Source organism: Chiloscyllium plagiosum, unplaced genomic scaffold, assembly GCF_037043375.1.
Source record: "Chiloscyllium plagiosum isolate Xiang-an unplaced genomic scaffold, Cpla_swu_hap1 HiC_scaffold_43, whole genome shotgun sequence".
Classification (NCBI taxonomy): domain Eukaryota; kingdom Metazoa; phylum Chordata; class Chondrichthyes; order Orectolobiformes; family Hemiscylliidae; genus Chiloscyllium; species Chiloscyllium plagiosum.
The window spans coordinates 8,511,247-8,535,061 of NW_028270181.1; the positions used below are offsets into that span (position 1 = coordinate 8,511,247).

The 23,815-nt window shown below is 41.2% G+C and overlaps 1 long non-coding RNA gene across 1 annotated transcript in view; it reads left to right on the forward strand.

The window, feature by feature from the left end:
- The window catches only part of LOC148137433 (uncharacterized), a 63,532-nt gene that overhangs the window by 31,836 nt on the left and 7,881 nt on the right, over positions 1-23,815 (forward strand). The window contains exon 2 of the long non-coding RNA XR_015754252.1: positions 17,754-17,823. This is a non-coding gene — a long non-coding RNA (uncharacterized LOC148137433). The remainder of the gene's footprint in view (positions 1-17,753; positions 17,824-23,815) is intronic.

The window sequence follows — 23,815 nt, forward strand, 5'->3', positions numbered from 1 at the left end:
TCGAGACACCACCCACGCCCTCCACCTCCTCCAAGACTTCCGTTTCCCCGGCCCCCAACGCCTCATCTTCACCATGGATATCCAATCCCTCTACACATCCATCCACCATGACCAGGGCCTCCAAGCCCTCCGTTTTTTCCTCTCCAGACGTTCCCAACAGTACCCCTCCACCAACACTCTCATTCGTTTGGCCGAACTGGTCCTCACCCTTAACAATTTCTCCTTTGAATCCTCCCACTTCCTCCAGACCAAAGGGGTAGCCATGGGCACACGTATGGGCCCCAGCTATGCCTGTCTCTTTGTTGGCTATGTAGAGGAGTTGATCTTCCGTAATTACACCGGCACCACTCCCCACCTCTTCCTCCGCTACATTGATGACTGCATTGGCGCCACCTCGTGCTCCCGCGAGGAGGTTGAGCAATTCATCAACTTCACCAACACATTCCACCCTGACCTTAAATTTACCTGGGCCATCTCTGACACCTCCCTCCCCTTCCTGGACCTCTCCATCTCCATCAGTGACGACCGACTTGACACTGATATTTTTTACAAACCCACCGACTCCCACAGCTACCTGGATTACACCTCTTCCCACCCTACCTCTTGCAAAAATGCCATCCCGTATTCCCAATTCCTCCGCCTCCACCGTATCTGCTCCCAGGAGGAGCAGTTCCACCATAGAACACGCCAGATGGCCTCCTTCTTTAGAGACCGCAATTTCCCTTCCCACGTGGTTAAAGATGCCCTCCAACGCATCTCGTCCACATCTCGCACCTCCGCCCTCAGACCCAACCCCTCCAACCGCAACAATGGCAGAACACCCCTGGTGCTCACCTTCCACCCTACCAACCTTCGCATAAACCAAATCATCCGCCGACATTTCTGCCACCTCCAAAAAGACCCCACCACCAGGGATATATTTCCCTCCCCACCCTTCTCCACCTTCCGCAAAGACCGTTCCCTCCGTGACTACCTGGTCAGGTCCACGCCCCCCTACGACCCACCCTCCCATCCTGGCACTTTCCCCTGCCACCGCAGGAACTGTAAAACCTGTGCCCACCCCTCCTCCCTCACCTCCATCCAAGGCCCTAAAGGAGCCTTCCACATCCATCAAAGTTTTACCTGCACATCCACTAATATCATTTATTGTACCCGTTGCTCCCGATGCGGTCTCCTCTACATTGGGGAGACTGGGCGCCTGCTAGCAGAGCGCTTTAGGGAACATCTCCGAGACACCCGCACCAATCAACCAAACCGCCCCATGGCTCAACATTTCAACTCCCCCTCCCACTCTGCCGAGGACATGGAGGTCCTGGGCCTCCTTCACCGCCGCTCCCTCACCACCAGATGCCTGGAGGAAGAACGCCTCATCTTCCGCCTCAGAACACTTCAACCCCAGGGCATCAATGTGGATTTCAATAGCTTCCTTATTTCCCCTTCCCCCACCTCATCCTAGTTTCTAACCTCCAGCAAAACTGTCCCCTTGACTTGTCCGGACTTGTCCAACCTGCCCAGCTCCTTTTCCACCTATCCACTCCACCCTCTCCTCCCTGACCTATCACCTTCATCTCCTCCTCCACTGACCTATTGTACTCTATGCTACTCTATCCCCACCCCCACCCTCCTCTAGCTTATCTCTCCACGCTTCAGGCTCTCTGCCTTTATTCCTGATGAAAGGCTTTTGCCCGAAACGTCGATTTCGAAGCTCCTCGGATGCTGCCTGAACTGCTGTGCTCTTCCAGCACCACTGATCCAGAAATTGATTACAGTTATTTGAGGAAGTAATAGGGAGGTTAAATAAAGGGGAAGCAGTAGAAGTAAAACAGTTGAATTTCCAGAAATTTCACTAAAGTATTACACATAAGGCTACTGAATATAATAAGAGCCCATGGTGGTTGGGAGTATTCTATCAGCATGGATAGAGGAATGGCTAATTAATAAAAGACCGAGAGTTGGGAATAAGGGTATTTTCAAGATGGCTATCAGTAACTAGTACTGTGCCACAGGGATGAGTGCTGGGGCCACAGTTATTTACAATATATATTAATGGCTTTAATGGCTGACACAGAAACAGGTGAGAAGAACGGGACAAAGATTCTACAGAGAGATGTTTTGTTAGGAATATATATATAGTGTGGGAGAATGTGAGATATTGCACTTTGGAAGAAAAAATGAAAGAGTTGAGTATTATTTAAATAGAGAAAGACGACAAAAAGCTGCAGCACATGGATTTGAGGGTTATCTTGCCAGCATCACAGGATATTAGCATCCATATTCAGTTCTTAATAGGAAAGGCTAGACTATTGGCCTTTCATGTCAAAAGAAATGTAATATAAAATTTGGAAAGTATTATTTAATCTATAGAAGAAACTAGTCAGACCACACCAAGAATACTGTCAGAAGGTGGTGAATCTGTGGAGCTTTTTACTACAGAGAGCTGTCAAGGCTGGATCCTTAAAATAACACAAGGCCGAGGCAGAGTTTTCATCAAGAGTTATGGAGAAAAGGCAGTAAAATGGAGTTCAGAATGATCAAAGCAGCCACGATCTCATTGAATAGTAGTACAGAATCAACAGGCCATTATAGAAGAGATTTGCAAAAATGTTTCCACATATTGAAAATTGCAGCCATAAGGCATAAGGATAGGCTAGAACTGACTTCCTCAGAGCAAAGGATGCTGAGGGATGACTTAATTGAGAAGTTAAAAATAACGAGAGGATCAGATGGAGTGGATAGAATTGACTGGTTTCCTCTGTGATTAATGGATTGCCTCAGGGGTTGGTACTGTGCCCATGGCTGTTTGTAATATATATGAAAGATTTGGATGAGAATGTACAAAGTATGATTCGTAAGTTTGCAGATGACACTAAAATAAGTAGTATCATGGACAATGAGGAAGGTTGTCAGAAATTGCAGCAAAACCTTGATCAGCTGGGGAAGTTAGCCGAAAAATGTCAAATGGAGTTTAATACAGATAAGTGGGAGGCCTTGCATTTTGGAAAGTCAAATCAAGATAGGAGTTTCACAGTGAATGGCAGGGCCTTAAGGAGTGTAGTGGAGCAGACGATGCTGCCCCTCTAACAATGTTATTTTGTCCTTGGTTTTTTTCAAGAGGGATCATAAAAGCAAAGGTGCCGTTATGTCTGGAAGTGGCTACTTTAAACAATGGCAGGGGAGTGGCCAGTTCTCCCAGCTCAGGGTTTTTTCTGGTTTCATTTGTTTTAGTAGATAGTCAGAATCTGCTGGAAGTAGAAAGCTGCTACAGTGAAAACAAGGTTCCAAGCTTCAATAGATGATTTTTGCCTGACTCTTCTCTCTGTAATCTCTTCTGCCTAGAAGAACCTGAGTTTGAATTTACAACTTGCCAAGGGGTGTGTTTTTTGAAATGTTGAGGTTATTGGAGCAGCTCCTTTGTCAAGTTGCGATTTTACATCATTTGCGTTTCCAAATAGTTGTTATTCTAAATTCTGTTTTCTTTTGTTCATGTTTCAACTGTAGTTTGTAAATAAATTCTGTTTTGCTTAAAGCCGAGTGGTTTGACCGGCTGCATCACACCTGGAACATCCACTTCACATCTGCCTTTAAAGCAAGACAAAGTTAGGGTCTGAGCTACCTTCTTAAAGTGTTTTGCAGGGGTCTGGCCTGGTCCATAATAGCTATTAATAGAGAAATCCAGGTTGTGTTCTGGGGAACCAGCTCAAATCCTATCTGATCTGGCCTACATCTAACTCTAGAGTCAAATGTGGTTGACACTTGGGAATTAGGGATGGGCAATAAATTCCATATCTGTGAAAAAAGTTATGGTAATAAGACTAAAATGCTATTGCTAAGGCTGAAATGCTAAAAAGACTAAAATGCTAATACTAAAAGGCTAATATTCCAGATGCTTGGAATGGGCATGTTGTCTTGAGATATAAAATGATCTTTTCTCTTTCCAATGCAGATATTTTTGGTCTGTATTTTTCTATTATTTTTCAATAGTTTAATGGAAATTTTTATCGCTCTATTCATCTAGTCTATCCCAGTTAGGAGAGAGTTAAACTAGTATAATACATGCTGACCTTTTCCATGGGAGACTTTATTAACTGCAAGATTAGAAGTGAATAGCGAGTCCCTGTTGATTGTGTTTTTTATGTGGTCTTGTTTCCTCCCACCATCCCCATTCCCCAGGCTATCATTACCCAGCAACTTTCAACACTTTTCAATTTGCTCAATCCGTCAGAAGCCTTTCTGCTAGATCAGACTTTAATTCACTATGATCCTGTAAATATTGTGAAGTAAAGAGACCTATAAATGTACCTGGATATTCATGTCAACTAGCTAAATTTGTAAGCTGTCAATGGTTTCCTTCGACAAGATTGGAGCCATGAGTATTTACTTTCTCTGATTTCCAGAAAGAAGTGAGGGAAGAATATCATAAATTCTCAGTTTTTTGCAATTTCTTGTGAATTTTATTTTGGTGCTTCTTTTAAAAAAGAAAAGCATTTATACACATCAGGTCTATGATGCAATTCTTGACGAATCCATCATATCTGCCAATCTTGTCCTTCAATGCTAACATCTTGCATTCTATAATAGCAAGCAACGCTTCAGGGCAAGTCTTCAGTTTGCTTAATAACAGAGGATGATTACTTCTAGTCATTGAATGTTAATGACATTGTAAACATAGATTTCCTCTGTTCTGTTTTTCTTTCACCATTGCTGTTCTGAAGCCCTTTCTTCACTACAGTACCTTTTGCTGTGCATCACAGGCTCTTAATAATGTATTCTTGACACAAGAGAATTCAAAGCTGTTACGAAAATGAGATTGTCAATTTGCTAAAGCCAGTGAGGATTTGTGCTTATTCATGGGTACAAATTAATGATGGAGAAAAGAAAAAAAGATACTCTCCTTGAATGGGTTTGTGATTGTCTTCTGCCTGAACAAGATTATTGCTACTAAGGTCCAAAAGAGCTATTCCAAGAAGAGGAAAGCTCTTGTGATGTCTCAGCCAACATTTCTGCCTTAGCCAACCCCACCAAAAATGGAGATTAACTGGTGGCTCAGATTTCTTCTTGTGAGGCGTTTTCTCTCTCTCTCACATTATTTTTCTCTTCTTGCTGTCCCTCCCCTTCTCTTCCTCCTCTCTTTCTTGCCCTCTCTTTGTTTAATGCTCACAGCAGTACGGTTGCATGCCAGAACTTTGCACTAGGAGTGTCAATGTTGTCATATTGCTAGGTTGGACTTGTTGATGTGATTTATTAGCATATCTCCAACTATGGGTTGAGTAAATTTCATCAAGCCATAATGGTTTTGAGATAAAGAATCACCCAGCCAGCTAATATGTCACCAACTTACTTCCTATGTTTGAAAAGACTTGACTGTCCATTCCTGTCCCATGATTTTCATGTTGTGGAGTTTTCCTTTCCAACTGAAGTAAACTTTGAAGAGAGATGGTAAAGTGAAAGAAGTGTGAGGGTACAAAGGGGAAAACTCTTTGCTGGAGGTGAAGCCTGTGGGTGGGGCTTGTGTTCCTGGTAGTCCCTCAGAATGGGCTGATATTTATCAGACACCCATGACAAGAACCTGTGCATGTAGTCTTTTAAACTGGGAAAGCTATTAGGCTGCTACTGCTAGAAGGTTCTGACTGACCAGAAAATGTCCCCAGTTCTTTCCATAGATATATTGGAAGAATTTACAGGTTGATAATCAACTCATTAAGCTGCACTCTAACACATGTTTCCACAGTAATCAAGTGCCTCTGCCATAGAGATAAGGATGGTACCACATGCATTCCAATATCAATGGCATGTTTAATGCTAAAACAGGTTGCTGTACTCTCTGTGCCTCTCCCTGAACCATAACTGCACTGACACCATTCTTCCCCATGGAGCAATCGATCAACTCAGCTTAACCACGTCCCTCTAAACTTCAATCTCTGATCGAATCAAATGTCTATCTAACATAATCAACTTGATTGAGCTTAATAAACAGAACAACACTGAGTATAGTTCACTACAAAGCATTATCATCTTGAATACCATGCTTATTATGACAATGTTTGTTATACAAAAGAATGGTATTGAGTTGTATGCAATAATGAGTTTATTGATTATAATTGAGTTCATCAAGTGAAAGTTCTCTGATAAGTTAATCGGAAATAATTTGGTCACCTCTCAGTAAGTATATGTAGTTATTAGTTATTGATTTGATGCTAGTAATGTAAAACTATTCTAGTTTAAGCCAGGCCAGTCCAGATCTTCACTTCTTAATAGTTACACATGTGGCTTAATTCTGCACTAATGGACTGGAGGTTGGGATGATGTGTACAACAGTAATTAAAATATCGTGTTGCAATATCATGAACACAATCTGCTTTCTAATCAATAAACAGTGTTGGTCGGCTGAGGAGCTGCAAGTTACAACTCCCTGATCGAATGTTGGGGGCTATTACAAGTCTGCACTGGGAAATAAATCAATTTACTAACATTCATTCACTGTCATTTTTGTTGCAAAACTGTTTTTTCTCAATCCAGTTATTGGTTTGAAAGAAATTTGGAGAGCACTTGCCTCTTCATCTGGTTTGTGGGTGTTGTAGGTAGACTTTAAGAATTACCTTTAAGAATTAAGAAATAAGAATGCTTCATAGTCCTTCAACCAATATTGGAAAAAAACAGATGATCGGGTCATTATCTCATTGCTATTTATGGGTACTTCAGTGTGCCATATTTCCCATGTTACAACAGTACATGCACTTCAAAATATTTCATTGTCTGCAAAGGCATTGAAAAAAATAGAGGTTATGAACGCTTCTGTGTAAATACATCTTCTTCCATCCATAGATTTTCTGGGAGCTGGGAAACCTTTTCCATTTAAAGCAAGTAGGTTTTTTCCAAGTAAAGACGATTATCTTTGTTAACTATTAACATACAAAAACATTGCTGAGGGACTGCTAATTTCTAAACATGCCTTGTTTCATCATAGAATCATAGAATCCCTACAGTGTGGAAATAGACCATTTGGCCCAACAAGTCCACACCGACCCTCTGAAGAGTAATTTCAATTTCCAAAGCAAGAGCTCTACCTGTTTGTTCTGGTGAGTCTGTTGGTTAAAGGACTTCTTATATAAGTGGAGAGAAGGATGTTGCAAAATGTCAGATTCTCAAAAATGGCTAAAAGCTCTGAAGGCCATCGAGTAACCGTAACGAGCCATGTGTGTGGTTCTTAGAGGATTTTGCAGACATCTAACTTCAAGAGAAATGAATTCAAACAACCTAGACAACTTTTCTCCCTCAACCAATCTACCATGTCCAAGTCTATTCACCATACAGCTGGTTTTCAGATCTCTTAGAATCCCTACAGTGTGGAAACAGGCCATTTGACCCAATGGGTCCACACCAACCCTCTGAATAGCATCCCACCCAGATTCATTCTCCTACCCTATCCCTGTAACCCTACATTTCCCATTCCCAATCCACCTAACTTGCTCATCTTTGGACTCTGGGAGGAAAACGGAACATCCATCAGAAACAGGGAGAACGTGCAAACTCCACGCGGGTAGTCACCTCCAGGTGGAATCGAACCAGGTCCCTGTGAGGCAGCAGGGGTGACCATTGAGCCACCATGCCATTATGAGGGAAATTATGGCAACAATCATTACACTTCAGAAGTAACTCCATCTGCGACTACTACTGCACAGTGATTAACCAATTGAGCTTTGCTTTCAGGTTCCCCTGCTCACTACTCCGATTCATAAACTGTCTGCAATAGTGGTATCTCTGCAACAAAAAAGTATGAATTGGTATTGTGAAATTCAGAATACTTTGAAATCACTTCCCTAAATATGATCAATTTAAATACCCAGGTTAATAGGTTAGAATCAAGAATGATACCTTTAATTGGGTAATACTCACTGTCATTATTACTCTTGTTATAGATAATATTTAGAAGAATTAACTCTTTCAATCAGGCTGCATTATTAAGCAAAACACTCTCCAATAATTTGATATTATAAGACAGTTTTAAATCATGTCAAAGGATGAAAATCTCACTTTAAGGTCTGTTTTATTGCATTACTCTTTCCAGACAACCTGAAATCTGATCATTCATGAAGATATGAGTCAAGGCTGCTGTTAATGAACTCCCAGGATAGCTTTGAAGGGCATTTAGTTTCAAGGCAAAACAGGTCATTTCAGCTCTTGCTAAATTCTTAATTGCAATGGCGCTGTAAGAATTTCTGTTTCTGGGATGAGTTGGGGAATATATTTCGAAAGGTCATCCGCTCTATATCCACAGCTTTTCTGGAGCATGCATCAGAGTTTCTACCCTGTACTAGTTGATTTTGTGGCTACCGTATTTGCACAAGTGTATTAGGGAGGGTTCAGATTACTATGAGTAGACTCATCGATAGCATTCAAATGTTAACATATGAGGAGGAGATGTCAAAATTGGAGTTTTTTCTTAATGGGTGGATTAATTTTAATCAGTGGAAACTTGGAATCACTAGTCTTTGACTAAAATTCCTATTGAACAAGCTTCCCAACTGGGAATGTTATTCTGTGAAGGACAATGATATATGAGGTAAAGTGAGAAGGAGCTTTTTAGCCTATCTAGCCTATTCCCTGTAATGGCCAGGGCCAATTTGCATTGTTTCAGCCTGTCAAAGTATAACATGCTGTTGAAACCCACTACTTTGACTTGCAGTTTGGTTCTCTTATTTAGAAAATGATCTTAGTGCACAGCGATGAGATTTTTATGCAATGCCAAAATGTTAATTTATTGCCAGAAATAGACTTTTTATTAAACAATGTTTTAGAAAGACATAAAACATTGTAAAAGTAAATATGAAAACAGACCATACTACACAAGTCTTAATTTGACCACAGCAACATTACTAATAGACAGGTATGACTAATATAGAATGTTTTGTTAGTCTGAAAATTGCCCCAGTTTCGTTTGGATCTGGAAGAGTTTAAACTTTTTGTTCCTACTTAAAATTATTGTTTGAATTCACTTTTCTCTTGATGTTAGATGTCTGCAAAATCCTCTACAAACCACACACATGGCTTATTGAATGTATTTGATGGCTTTCAGAGCTTTTAGTCATTTTGAGAATCTGACATTCTGCAACATCCTTCTCTCATCTCTATTCTTCTCACACAGATTAGCAAGATATTTCCTGGTTTCCTCCCATGCTCACTATAAATTAGTCACTGAAAGGGATGCAGAAATGAATCAATTACAGTGCTTGCTGCAGAAAAATGAAACTTTCTATGTATATATCACATTGTTTTAGAATTATTTCCAAGTGCGTCACATGCAATGAATTTCTGTTGGAGGACAATAGGCTGACCTGACATCCACTCTGCATGTAGCAAGGTGAATCGCAAGTTAATTTTGGCAGTACTTGGTTAACTGAGGAATGTTGGTTGAGACTCTAGGAGAAACCCTGGCTTTTGTTCAATAATATATGGAGAGGCGATTGCCTAGTGATGCTATCGCTGGACTGTTAATCCCGATAATGTTCTGGGGATCTGGGACCAAATCCTGCCATGGCAGATGATGGAATAAAACAAATCTGGAATTAAGAGTCTAATGATGACCAGGAATCCACTGACAATTGTTGGAAAACCCATCACTGATGACTTTTAGGGAAGGGGACTGCCATCTTTACCTGGTCTCCAGAATAATGACTCCAGAGCCACAGCGATGTGGTTGGCTCTTAACTGTCCTCTGGGCAATTAGGGATGGACAATAAATGCTGGCTAACCAGTGATGCCCTCATCCCATGAATGAATGAAAGATGCTTCGGCATCAAGCAACAGGGTTTCGGTTTAAAGGGCAGCGTCTCAAACAATGAAGTCCCTCATTGCAACTTTAAGACGTCATTGTGTAGTAAACCTCACAGAAGGAACCCAATTCCACAGCCTTCTGACCCAGGGCTGATATGTGGCCGAAATTGAGCACAGCTTCCACACCATCCACGACAATGTGTATATGAGACATAAGATAATGGTGATCACATGCCAATTTGAAAGTATTGGCCTGTACTTTGAGGTAACAGAGAAATGTCAGCAGCAATCTGAAAGGATCTTGCTAACCATCAGATTGAGAGAATCAATCACCACCAACCTCCCAAGCTCAGAATTTTACAAACCCTTGTCTTATTTTGTATTGTGGAAAGGAGAAGAAGTACATTTTTTAACGGTGCACTTTCCTCTGAGCCATTTCACAGACTATCCTGTCAGGTACTGTTGTGACAATGCTGACGGTGGAATTCAGCCACTTAATTCTCAGACATGGGTTGAGTATATGTGGTACATGCTGAGTCAGCTTGCTTAGATTCTGCCAAAAGTATACAAAATCTTGGCAAACTGTCCAGCTTGCAGTATTGTCTGCCTCTAAACCCTGATTAAATTGGGAAAGTATGCTGACAGCGCGGTACAGTGTGCATTCCTGGGCTGATAATGCAAGAACTTTCATTTCCAAAGATTGTAATTATTGTTTCATTTAGTGAAAGATATGCTTAAAAATTCATTCAATATCATCCTAAAATGACTGGGTCATGTGGAAGAAGGAAGATAGAAATTTTCTATTTAAGTCAAGCATGCCTGATGTTTTAAATATTGGTAGCTTGTCTACTTCCTTAGAACACTATGTCCATAATCATTAGGCATCCAAAGTGTAAACCTTTAGTAGGCTACGTAAAGGCTGAACTTCTATCTTCTAAGCAGATTTGCCTATTTATTTAGTGATTGCTGAATTTCATCAATTTCTTTGGCAAGGTATGGTGTATTGATAATGTCACTGCACTGGTAATCCAAAGCCTCAGGCTAATTCTCTGGGGATGTGGGTTCAAATCCCACTTTGGCAGATGGTGCAATTAGAATTAAATAAAATCTTGAATTAAAAGCTAGTCTAATGGCAACTACTAAACTAATTGTCATTAAAAATAATGTGCTTTAAGGAATAAAAATCTTCCATCCATGCAAACTCTAGCCTAATCATGAGTTGACTCTCTACTGCCATCTGAAATGCCCAGAGTCATAGAATCCCCATGGTGTGGAAGCAGGCCATTTGGCCCATCGCATCTACACAGACCCTCCAAAGACATCCTATCCCCATACCTTATCCCAGTAATTCCGCATCTCACATGGCCAATATACCTAAACTGTGCATCTTTGGATTGTGGGAGGAAACAAGAGCACCCAAATGGGACATAGGGAGACTGTGGAAACTCCACACAGACAGTTGCCCATGTGTGGGATTGAATCTGGGAGCCTGGTGAAGTAAGGCAGCAGTGTTAACCATTGAGTTATCACGCCATTCAAGAAAGTCATTCAGATCAAGGGCACTGAGGGATGGACAATAAAAGTTTGCTTACCTGCAACAATTACATCCCAAGAAAGATTTTTAGAAATATTGATTGGGACCAGAGGCTAAAACGTGATTGCCACTTTATAAAGAAACAACAAGGCCATTCTTGATGTTGTTGCTGATCTCATTTTGTAATAATGTTTTAGAAAACATGGACACAAAGAACTTGTCGCCCTTCTGTCCAGGGTTAATTGTCTGCATCAATGAAACAAGTGACAGCGAGAAAAATCAGTTCCATGTATTCAAGCTGGGAAAAAGAAGAGATTAAAAAAAATCACATTTGCACTTGAGTTGTAGAAAATTATGATTTGGTGACACATTTCAAAACGTTTTATATTAAAGAAAAAATTCTCTTGAACATAACAGATCAGAAATTTGTCCCATTTAATTTAATGTGGCCCTTTATGTATAATTTACTAAAGCAAATGAGGATATAATTCAATTTAATCACTGCCGATCCAGTTTCTGTGTTGAAAATAATTAACATTTAAAAGACTGACTGGAAGATAAAGAGCATTTTGTTTGTGTCAGTCTGAGAATGGCAAATGGAACTGTCTGAAGGCTGTGTTATGATTGTAGTTAGTACTAGTCAAGTCTAATCTTAGAGATGAACCTGGCTTGGTAGACCCTATGTTTTATTTTTTCTTTTTGTTTACCTTGGGAGTACATCACTGATCATATTTACAGAAGGCTGCAAGTGTACTTCAAAAAAAAGTAATCTTTTATTACGCAAGTGAAATGCGTGATCTGAATTACACGGGCCAAATGCTATTGGAATAGTTTCATTACAACCATTAAAAGGAATGAAAAGGGTATGGAGAGAAAGTGGCAATGTGGCATTGACATAGAGAATCAGCCATGATTATATTGAATGGCAGAGAAGGCTTCAAGGGCTGGATGGCCTACTCCTGCTGTTAGTTTCTATTTGCTATATTTCTATGGTTCATCATTTTTAGCCCAATAATAACTTCACAAACACTAAGGCATCAGTGAAGAGACATTGCTGTCTCTGCGCTATAACTTCTCGACCAACTGTCATGGCTATAATTGACTTTCTTTTGGCAAATTCTGTGCATTCACTTGGTGCTGTTTTCATTAGTTAATGTCTCTCCTCAAGGTGCTAACTGCACTCAGTAATTGCTTAACATGGGCTCCCAAAGGTTATGGCTTCAATAGCCTGTTAGAATGCCTTCCTCTCTGGAACATCCACAGATTTATGCTTCTAGGCTTTGTTTTCATTGGCATTTAGACTTCTCCCAATGTCTTCCCAGAGCTGACTAATAATAACTTCTGCTCTTATGGACCTCTACTGTCTGAATGAACCTGCTTCTGTTTCTCTCTCTGTCTCTGGGTTAGCAACTTCATTAGCAATTATCCTCCCTTGGGTGGCTTGGAGGTCATTTAGTTCAACCCACATGATTTCTTCTAAGTACTGTTTTGAATTCACTGACCTTCTGATCACTTTTTTAAAGAAATTATACTTCACAAAACTGAAAATTAAGTTCCATTTTCCTCCACAGTAGAACCCAAGTTTCCAAATAACAATAATATGTTATGAACCTTCATTCTGATTGGTAGACATTTCTGACAGAGGTAAGGGAGAACAAATGAGCAAGTTAAAACAATTTTGACAGTTGAAGGATTCAACTTGTTGGGGTATATTGGGTTCAGAAAGCTGAGGGAGAGCAACAATTGGGTAACATATATAAATATGAATGGAGAACAATATAGAGTCATAGAGTCATAAAGATGTACAACATGGAAACACACCCTTCAGTCCAACCTGTCCATGCTGACCAGATATCCCAACCCAATCTAGTCCCACCTGCCAGCACCCGGCCCGTATCCTTCCAAACCCTTCCTATTCATATACCCATCCAAATGCCTCTTAAATGTTGCAATTGTACCAGCCTCCACCACATCCTCTGGCAGCTCATTCCATACACGTACCACCCTCTGCGTGAAAACGTTGCCCCTTAGGTCTCTTTTATATCTTTCCCCTCTCACCCTAAGCCTATGCCCTCTAGCTCTGGACTCCTCGACCCCAGGGAAAGGATTTTGTCTATTTATCCTATCCATGCCCCTCATAATTTTATAAACCTATATAAAGTCACCCCTCAGCCTGCGACACTCCTTGGAAAACAGCCCCAGCCTGTTCAGCATCTCCCTATAGCTCAAATCCTCAAACCCTTTCAATATCCTCCTAAATCTTTTCTGAACGTTTTCAAGTTTCACAACATCTTTGCGATAGGAAGGAGACCAGAATTGCACACAATATTCCAACAGTGGCCTAACCAATGTCCTGTACAGCCGCAACATGACCTCCCAACTCCTGTACTCAATACTCTGACCAATAAAGGAAAGCATATCAAACGCCGCCTTCACTATCCTATCTACTTGCGACTCCACTTTCAAGGAGCTATGAACCTGCACTCCAAAGTCTCTTTGTTCAGCAACACTCCCCAGAACCTTACCATTATGTGGGTAAGTCCAGCTAAGATTTGCTTTCCCAAGATGCAGCACCTTGCATTTATCTGAATTAAACTCCATCTGCCACTTCTCAGCCCATTGGCCCATCTGGTCAAGATCCTGTTGTAATCTGAGGTAACCCTCTTTGCTGTTCACTACACCTCAAATTTTGGTATCATCTGCAAACTTACTAACTGTACCTCTTATGCTCGCATTCAAATCATTTCTGTAAATGACAAAACGTAGAGGGCCCAGCACCGATCTTGGTGGCACTCCACTGGTCACAGGCCTCCAGTCTGAAAAACAACCCTCCACCACTACCCTCTGTCTTGTACCTTTGAGCTAGTTCTGTATCCAAATGGCTAGTTCTCCCTGTAATCCATGAGATCTAACCTTGCTAATCAGTTCCCGATGGGGAACCTTCTCGAACGCCTTACTAAAGTCCATATAACGTCACATCTACTGCTCTGCCCTCATCAATCTTCTTTGTTACTTCTTCAAAAAACTCAATCAAGTTTGTGAGACATGATTTCCCACGCACAAAGCCATGTTGACTATCCCTAATCAGTCCTTGCCTTTCCAAGTACTAGGTAAAGAAGTTCTGAAATGTGGTGTTGGGAAAAACACAGCAGGCCAGGTAGCATCCGAGGAGCAGGAGAATCGACATTTCGGGCATAATCCCTTCTTCAGGAATGAGGCTGGTGTGCAAGCTGGCTGAGATAAAAGGTAGGGGGGAGGGAATTTGGGGGAGGGGCGCTGGGAATACGATGGGTGGAAGGAGGTGATGGTGAGGGTGATAGGCCGGAGAGGGGGTGGGGGCGGAGAGGTCGGGAAGAAGATTGCAGGTCAAGAGGGCGGTGCTGAATCCGGGGGTTGGGACTGAGATAAGGTAGGGGGAGGGGAAATGAGGAAGCTGGAGAAATCTACATTCATCCCATGTGGTTGGCGGGCACTCTCGCTTGGCCCTCATTCCTGAAGAAGGGCTTATGCCCGAAACGTCGATTCTCCTGCTCTTCAGATGCTGCCTGGCCTGCTGTGTTTTTCCAGCACCACATTTTTAAACTCTGGTCTCCAGCACCTGCAGTCCTCACTTTCTCAAAGAAGTTCTGGATTAAATATTTGAAGATTTTCCTTCCATGGGTTTTGATGTTATTTGAAAGTCTGGGCAGCACCGTTGGTGGATCTGTATACTCCACACTCTTAATGATATCTTGAACCGTTTGCATCTCGGCTAATCTTTGGCTTTGTCTTGAAACAGAAGATTTGGGATTGATTTGTCAGTATCCCCCACTTAATCATGATCTTGATTTGACCCACATTGATGCTGCTTGTTATAATATCCTTTTCATGTCTTGGGGTTGGATTCAAATCACATGGAAAATCTCTTTTTTCTACTTGGCTCAGTTGATACCATTTCTGTTTCTGAATGAGATGTTCGTGATTTTAAGTCCTACATCAGAATCTAACACATCAGCTAGACTAACATTCACACTTTGATGAGATGTATAGAATATAATCTGCAAAAATATGAAGTTCCTCACTTCATTATATGGAATTGCAAGGCAAAATATGATTAGATGGAGGGAGGCATTGAAGAATGCTGTACCACAGAGGAATCTGGGTATCTTTGTTGAGGTAAGATTAGTTTAGTCTGGGATTATGGTTGGACTGAAGGGTTTGTTTCCCTGTTGTATATCTCTATTATTCTATGAATCACAAAGGTTCACATGCAGGTAATGAGGACAGCAAATGGAATTAGATTAGATTACTTACAGTGTGGAAACAGGCTCTTCGGCCCAACAAGTCCACACCAACTTGCCGAAGCGCACCCACCCAGACCCATTCCCCTACATATACCCCTGCACCTAACACTACGGGCAATTTAGCATGGCCAATTCAACTAACCTGCACATTTTTGGACTGTGGGAGGAAACCGGAGCACCCGGAGGAAACCCACGCAGATATGGGGAGAATGTGCAAATTCCACACAGACAGTTGCCTGAGGCGGGAATTGAACCCGGGTCTCTGGCGCTGTGAGGCAGCAGTGCTAACCACTGTGCCACCGTGCCGCCCAGTTGACCTTTATTGCAAAGGGATGAGAATGTAAAAATATGAAAGTCTTGCTGCACGCATGCTGAGCATTGACAACATGTAAGAGTTCAGCATGCAGTTTTGGTTCTGTTATTTAAGGAGGGATATGCATGTGTTGGATTCTGTGTTTGCATACATATTGACAGTTACTGCACTACAGATTTGATCATTATAGATAAATGCAAAGTGGAAGGTCAAATTTGAATGCTGAATACAGGGTTAAAGACAGGATTCTTGGCAGTGTGGAGGAACAGCGGGATCTTGGGGTCCACATACATAGATCTCTCAAAGTTACCACCCAAGTTGATAGGGTTGTTAAGAAGGCATATGGTGTTTTGGCTTTCATTAACAGGAGGATTGAGTTTAAGAGCCATGAGGCTTTGCTGCAGCTCTATAAAACCCTGGCTAGACCACACTTGGAATATTGTGTCCAGTTCTGGTCACCACATTATAGGAAGGATGTAGAGGCTTTAGAGACGGTGCAGAGATTTACCAGAATGCTTTCTGGATTGAAGGGCTTGTCTTATGAAGAGAGGTTGAGTGAGCTAGGGCTTTTCACACTGGAGGAAGAGAGGTGACTTGATAGAGGTGTACAAGGTAATGTGTGGCATAGATACAGTAGATAGCCAGAGACTTTTCCCCAGGGCAGAAAGTGCTGTCATGAGGAGTCATAGTTTTAAGGTGATTGGAAGAAGTTATAGGGGAGATGTCAGAGGTAGGTTCTTTACGCAGAGAGTGGTGGGTGTGTGGAATGCACTGCCAGTGGTGGTAGTGGAGTCAAAGACATTAGGGACATTTAAACGACAGCTGGACAAGCACATGGATGGCAATAAATCAAGAGGAGTGTAGGTTAGGTTGATCTTAGATTAAGGTAAATGCTTGGCACAACATCATGGGTTTGTCCCCATGTCTCCATTGCTGCTTTTCTCAATCACCTTAAGGCATTGTCTTTTCAATCTTTCACTGATTGGAACAGTTATTTATAGAAAGTGCTGGAGAAACTCAGTCGGTTTGTCAACATCTGTGGAGAGAGGAAAGCAGAATTCACATTTTGAGTCCTGTAGTGATTGTAAAAGGTCAGTCAGGTCGACCTATAGAATATGAGTTCTCTGTTTGGGGCTGTTACTCTGATACAATCAGGAAGCCCTGGCTGACAAAGAAAGGGTTGAGTGTCAGGTATGCTGACATTCTGGTGCCTGACTCTGTATGAGGCAGTACCATAGTCAAGGACTGCTCATGTGTAACTAAAGGGTGACTTGGTGGTGAGGTACCAGCCTCTGTGGAATTATTTCATGATCCTTCATCAGAACTGTAGCATACCCAGTTTGTTCAGAAGTAAGTTCCAACATTTTGATCCTGTATCACTAAAGGAACAGTGATGTATTTCCAAGTCAGGACGGTGAGTGACTTGGGAGGGGCTCTTTCAGGGAGTGTTGATCCTATGTTTCTGCTGTCATTGTCCTTCTAGATAGAAGCAATTATGGATTTGGAAGGTGTTGTCTAAGCAGCCTGAATGAATTTCAGAAGTGTGTCTTGTATGTGTACACATTGCTGCTACTGCCCATCAGTATGTGGGAGGGTTGATCTCTTGACCCTTAAATCTAAAATCTGAATTGAAATGACGTGACATTCATAATATCTACTATTGAAAAGCTGAAAGAAAGAAAAGGTGAGATTAAGTAGTCAGGCCCATCATTGCTCACCCCAGTTGCTGGCACATGCTCTCTGTAATTGTTTCTACACATCCATTGCCTGGGCCATCTTGAGATTGTACAACAAAATAGCCATCTTTACTTAGCACCAACACAAGTAACAACTTCATAATTTCCTTCCACAGCCACCACTGTTGCAGTCGTTGTCATTGTGGCATTGGTTTTGATGTATGAACTGGGCTGCTATCTTTGCAGGTAAGATCATTCCTGACCTGTAAGATCATTAAGCAAATATGGAATTGTTAATGTTACAGAGGCAGCTATGAATAGCGAAAATCAGAAATAAGTAAAACAAAAAGTAATAGCTGGTGTTGGTTTTGAACTTTGTACAGGCATGAAATGATGGGATTAGTTTCCTGTGTCTCCAACGTGGCAACATAAATTGACAATGTGTCACAATATGGCATGCCAGATATGCAAGAGGAGTGGTGGACAGGTTTTCTGATTTGAAAATCTATCAGGATGCAGAGAACTGTGATTCCAGAGTTGAGAGGGTCAGCTTCTGACGAGCGATTGTTTATCCTGGGACTATACTCATTGGAATTTAGAAGAATGAGGTTTGATCTCATAGAGACATTTAAAATTATGAAGGGAATAGAGAAGATAGAAACAAGGAAGTGGCTGAAGCTAAAACGAGGGGGCATAGCCTCAAAAAAAGGGAGAGCAGATTTAGGACTGAGTTGAGGAGGAGCCTTTTCATATAAAAGATTGTGAATCTGGAATTCCCTGCCCAGTGAAGCAGTTGAGGCTACAATAGATAGATTTTTGAACAGTATAGGAATTAAGGGTTATGGTGAGAGGGCGGGTAAGTGGAGCTGAGTCCACAAAAAGATCAGCCATGGTCTTATTGAATGATGGAGCAGGCTCGAAGGACCAGACGGCCTGCTCTTGCTCCTGGTTCTTATGTACTTATGAGAATTTTCCAAGACTAACCCTGAGTCTCCAGCAGCAAAGCTGAATTTTCTACTATCATAGTTGACCTGCAAGCACAGGTTGAAGAGTCTGTCTGTTTTCAATCCCCTCACTGGAGGAGGATGTACCATCTGAGAAGACATCATGGAATAAAAAAATAGTCAAAGTAAATGAAGCACCCTAACGTCAAATAAAATCCAAGCTTCAATAACTATCACCAAAATACTTTGTTGTGAATGATATGAAGCATTTATCAAAGGGGCATGTGATCTTTGCAATATGTGGTAAAATCTGCCCAATAAATTTTCCTCAGAGAAAATTGCTGTAGAAACAGAACAAGTGTCATAGCAAGTGGTCTGGATCTGGAATTTACTATCTCGGAGTATTATAGAGGCAGGTTTGATGGAGGTTTTCAAGGGGCCATTGAATAGTTATTCAAATAGAAACAATAAGCAGGGTTTTGGGGAAACTGAGATTGGCACTAAGTTAAAATGCTCAGACGGTAAGTACAGGAGAGAGGTCGAATGGCCTCCATCTGCACCACAACAATACTACAATTCTGTAAAGTGTTTGTAGCATCCAACATTGTAAATTAAAAATAGACGATTTCCTTGTAACAAGTGGTCACAGGCTGGATTATATGCTATTGCCTTGAGGCTGACATTTACAAGGAAGTGATGAACATACCCAGAGGGGGGTGGTCAAAGCTGCAAAAGGTTTCAATTCAAATGCCCAGGCCAGGAGGATAGAAACTTGTCTCGCGAGACAGTCTGATATAGGTAGTGGTTTATTTCCACTGGGCACAACATTTGACAGAGTGCAATACTGATACGGAATGGTGATTTGCTATTGTTCTTTTGCAGTGCAAGATGAACCTAGACCTCAGGTGTATTTGTATATATTTTATTTGTTTCTATTTCCAAATATTCGCAGTATATTATCTTTGGGAAAAACTCTAAAATCACATTGTTGACCCTGTAAAGATGTTAACACTCTTCCTACATCTTTCTCGAATTATTCATATGCATACAAATAAAAGGCAGTTGGATGATGCCATTTTAGTTGATACAACTGTTTGAAATTTCCATTCAATAATTTGATACCAGTTTATAATAAGAATTATGGTTACGTGAATATCTCCTTGACTCTGATGATATCAAAAGTCAGACTGAGGTTCAAGCAATTGATTACTGTTCAAGCCATAATATGAGAAAGATAAGATTTAGACTAATTTTGTCCATCCTTGCTTTTATTTGTGAATATAGGGGTTTTGAAAAAAATCCTTGCACCAGAGGAGAGCATAGTGTGTGGAGATTGAAATCGCAGCAGTGTGCTTTTCACTATACTCATTGAGTATATCTGACAATAAAAGCTATTTCTATTCTTATTCTATTGTTCATGTACCAAAGAAAGAAAGACAAGAAATAAGTAAAGAAAGAATGCACTTTGGAGCAGTGAAATATCTTGTCCATTTCAATGAGCCTGATAAAGGGGGAAGAATCTTAAACCCTTGTCCCAAGTGTTGTATGTCTACCTTCCTTTTAAGCGAGTGCACTTTTAAGGACTCCATTTGATGTGTATATACAATGTTGTGACTCTGCCTGGCAGTTTGTTTGTTGTGGTTTTGGAAGACACATATGAAGAAATCTGTTAGCTTCCTGAAATGTCTGCTTCATAACTTATGATATGTTTTTTCTATTATAAATAAGTCAATCCCTGATGATTGACTGATCATTAACTACTATCATTAACATGGTGAGCAGCACATTATATAAAAAAAGTAATATACATATACTCCTGACACATGTGTTCTTGTATATTTGCACATACATTCCAGAATTTCAGTTTAATTTATCGAACAAAGTCTAAGCCACATTTGTGTGGGAGACTTTATAAATATTGCAGTGGGGGCTGTCTTTGTTGACAGTGATCAGGAAAGTCAATAGCTGATGCATAATGATGTCCTTTCGAAAAGATTATGGCTGAGTTATATTGCAGCTTCTGAATTCAGGCTGCCTGTAACGTGGAGTTGGCAACTGCTTCTCATAGTGCAGTTGAGCTCTGACTGGCAATGCTGTGGATGACAGTACTTTTTGTATTAGTGTGTGGTACCGTCCACTTTGTCCCAATGTTAGACATATTTAGCATAAATTTTAATAGATGATAGGACTTCTGATAACATTTATACTGATGTGTGTGTGTGCGAGAGAGAGATTGTGTGTGTGCGTTTGTGTGTGTGTGAGAGATGTGTGCATGTGTGAGTGTGTGTGTGTTTGTGTGTGTGAGAGAGATGTTGTGTGCATGTTGTGTGTGTGTGTGTCTGTGTGCGTGAGAGAGAGAGAGAGAGAGAGAGAGAGAGAGAAATGTAGTTTCAAATGGACAATAACAATAGAGCTTTAGTTGGGTCCCCAGATCAGTATGTGACACAAAAGCTATTCTGCTACCCATCACATTGATGGACACCTATAGCAGCTTTGTGACGGTATAACTGCAGTATGAATGGAGTCCCCTGATTGCCCTAACATTACCAAGAATTATTAAAGTTTTCATGTCACACAATGTGTCACAAAGGCTCACTCCCATTTATCTGTTTCAACTTTATGGAGTTTTGTTTTTGTGATTAGCATTCAGAATTATGAGTGAAGCATATAATTTTGCAGCCCACTTAATAATAGTGTTCACTTAGCCTGGTGATTTAATGACTCAGATTTTCATTTTTGCAATGCTCTCTTAATTGTTTATCGTGATGGGGCCATTAAATTCATTGGCAAAATACAGTTCAATTACTTAGGTGTCAACAGCATTCAATCTAACCTGGAAAATTTATGAATTGGTGATTGTTGCATTTGCAAAATAAATCTGTCCCAGCAGCCACCTACTTTCCCACATGCACCTTGTCCAATGTCTCACTTGAACATTGACCCACCCTGCACCCTATCCACTATCCAGCTTCTCATGGAGAGCTCATTGGGCCAGTGTTGATCTTTGAGAAAGCTGCTCAGTTCATTGCTTTCCTCCATGTTTTTCTAATATCCCTGCAATGTTTTCCTCTTCAAATTTTTATCCAATTCCCATTTGATAGTTATATCTCCCAGCACCGTTTCAGTGCAGAAGATGCAGGATCAGTTCATTCCAAAAAGGAAGAAAGATCCTAAGGGGAGGCAGGGGTGGCCGTGGCTGACGAGGGATGGTAAGGACCATATAAAGACAAAAGGGAAGAAGTATAATATAACAAAGATGAGTGGGAAATTGGAGAAGCTTTTAAAGAACAACAGAGGATAACTAAAAAGGAAATATGCAAATAAAAAATAAGGTACAAAGGTAAACTGGCCAAAAATATAAAGGAGGATAGTAAAGGCTTTTTTAGGTATGTGAAAAGTAAAAAAATGGTTAAGACTTAAATTGGGCCCTTGTAGACAGAAACCGGTGAATTTATTATGGAGAACAAAGAAATGGCAGAAGAGTTGAATTGGTACTTTAGATCTGTCTTCACTGGGGAAGACACGAGCAATCTCCCAGATGTAATAGTGGCTGAAGGACCTGAACTGAAGGGAATTTATATTAGGCAGGAAATGAGGTTGGAGAGACTGTTAGGTCTGAAGGCTGATAAGTCCCCGGGACCTGATAGTCTGCATGCCAGGGTACTGAAGGAGGTGGCTCTAGAAATTGTGGATGCATGTGATCATTTTCCAATGTTCGATAGATTCAGGATCAGTTCCTGCGGATTGGAGGGTGGCTAATGTTGTACCACTTTTTAAGAAAGAAGGGAGAGAGAAAACAGAGAATTATAGACCAGTTAGTCTGACCTCAGTGGTGGGAAAAATGCTGGAGTCAACTATAAAGGACGAAATTACGATACATCTGGATAGCAGTAACAGGATAGGTCAGAGTCAGCATGGATTTATGAAGGGGGAATCATGCTTGACTAATCTTCTAGAATCTTTTGAGGATGTAACTCTGAAGATGGACAAGGGAGATCCAGTGGATGTAGTATACCTGGACTTTCAGAAAGCCTTTGATAAAGTCCCACATTGGAGGTTAGTGAGCAAAATTGGAGCACATGGTATTAGTGACAAAATACTGACATGGATTGAAAATTGGTTGGCTGACAGGAAACAAAGCGTAGTGATAAACGACTCCCTTTCGGAATGGCAGGCGGTGACCAGTGGTGTGCCACAGCTTTTTACAATATACATTAATGATATAGATGAAGGTATTAAAAGTAATATTAGCAAATTTGCTGATGACACAAAGCTGGGTGGCAGGATGAAATGTGAGGAGGATGTTAGGAGAATACAGGGTGACCTGGACAGGCTGGGTGAGTGGATGGATGCATGGCAGATGCAGTTTAATGTGGATATATGTGTGGTTATCCACTTTGGTGGCAAGAACAGGAAGGCAGATTACTACCTAAATGGTGTCACCTTAGGTAAAGGGGCAGTGCAACGAGATCTAGGTGTTCTTGTACATCAGTCAATGAAAGCAAGCATGCAGGTACAGCAGGCAGTGAAGAAAGCTAATAGCATGCTGGCCTTCATAACAAGAGGAATTGAGTATAGGAGCAAAGAGGTCCTTCTATAGCTGTACAGGGCCCTGGTGAGACCGCACCTGGAATATTGTGTGCAGTTTTGGTCTCCAAATTTGAGGAAAGACATTCTGGCTATTGAGGGAGTGCAGCGTAGGTTCATGAGGTCAATTCCCGGAATGGCGGGACTATCTTATGCTGAAAGATTGGCATGACTGAGCTTGTATACGCTTGAGTTTAGAAGGCTGAGAGGGGATCTGATTGAGACGTATAAGATTATTAAAGGATTGGACACTCTGGAGGCAGGAAGCATGTTTCTGCTGATGGGTGAGTCCCGAACCAGAGGACACAGTTTAAAAATAAGGGGTAGGCCACTTAGAACAGAGTTGAGGAGAAACTTCTTTACCCAGCGAGTGGTGGGTGTATGGAATGCTCTGCCTCAGAAGGCTGTGGAGGCCAAGTCTCTGGATACTTTCAGGAGAGAGTTGGATAGAGCTCTTAAGGATAGTGGAATCAAGGGTTACGGGGATAAGGCAGGAACAGGATACTTTTTGAGGATGATCAGCCATGATCATAATGAAGAATGGTGGTGCTGGCTCGAAGGGCAGAATGGCCTACTCCTGCACCTATTGTCTATTGTCTATTGCTTTCCAAATCAAAATGACATGCAAACACATGCTCCTCAATCCTGCAGCCTTTCCATTTTCTTCTAACATTTTCCTCCTGATTTTGTCTCCCAAATCCATTTGA